Consider the following 983-nt stretch of genomic DNA (forward strand, 5'->3'; position numbering starts at 1 on the left):
AAGCAAAATTATGAGCAAAAGATCAAGTGAGAAGTTAACATTTTTTTAAATAGGGTGTTAGATATTTAAGTGTAAGCCCTGAAATTAAATCTAAGTTCTTTTTGTAGTTTACTAGCAACCAAGGCAAAATGGCAATGCAGTGGGGTTTGCCTAGTTCTTAGTGTGGAAAAGAATATGTCATTCCAGGGCGTCATGTTTTCCCTTTTCTATCTCTTGGGGAAAGTTGAGTTGTGTGAGAAATCTTCCTACGACCCCAAAGTGGCATTTACATCTTGAGTAAATGTGAAGATTCTTCTTTGGTTTGCAGCCAAAGTGACTTTCAGTGACAGTTTGGTAATCCCCCTCCCAAGTGTCGTCCAGAGTCTTGCTTAAAGAGAGGAACTTCATTCTGGTTACCATTCCTTCCCTGGCTGCCTGTAACTGCCGATTCTCCACAATCCACAGCTAGGACCTACTGTTTGAAACTGAACCTCAGAGCATTCTTAAAATATTTTCTAAGCCCTCTCTCCTTACAGATGCCCCTCTTCCACTAGCCTTATGGACTGAGATGCTAGGATATTTTTGCAGTACTATACTTAGCGTGGCTTATAATCCTTGACCATGTTATCTCAGGCGCCCCCTAAGAATCCCTTAACAAATAAAGTAACCCGAGTAGAATAAAATCCTTGTTGATTGATTGATCTGAGGCTTGCAGTGCACTCAGCCCAGTGTTGCTTTACAGCTCTCTCCTCTGGCTCCCTCTCATTCTCTTTCCACTTAGATATATTCCCCTATTTACAGCCAAGCTCCATATTTTTCCTCCTGTTTTTCTCTGTCTCTGTAATAGTGTCCATCTCCTTATCTGAAGTAATAATTCAACTTTGAGCTTATCTTATTCACGATATTTGCCAAACAAAGCAAATTGTGATTATTTGCAACTTTAAACTCATTTTTAACACTGGCATTTGTTTCTTTTAGCCCCAGAATTTGGGGACTAAAAGGAC

The sequence above is a fragment of the Budorcas taxicolor genome, chromosome 1, assembly GCF_023091745.1.
Source record: "Budorcas taxicolor isolate Tak-1 chromosome 1, Takin1.1, whole genome shotgun sequence".
Classification (NCBI taxonomy): domain Eukaryota; kingdom Metazoa; phylum Chordata; class Mammalia; order Artiodactyla; family Bovidae; genus Budorcas; species Budorcas taxicolor.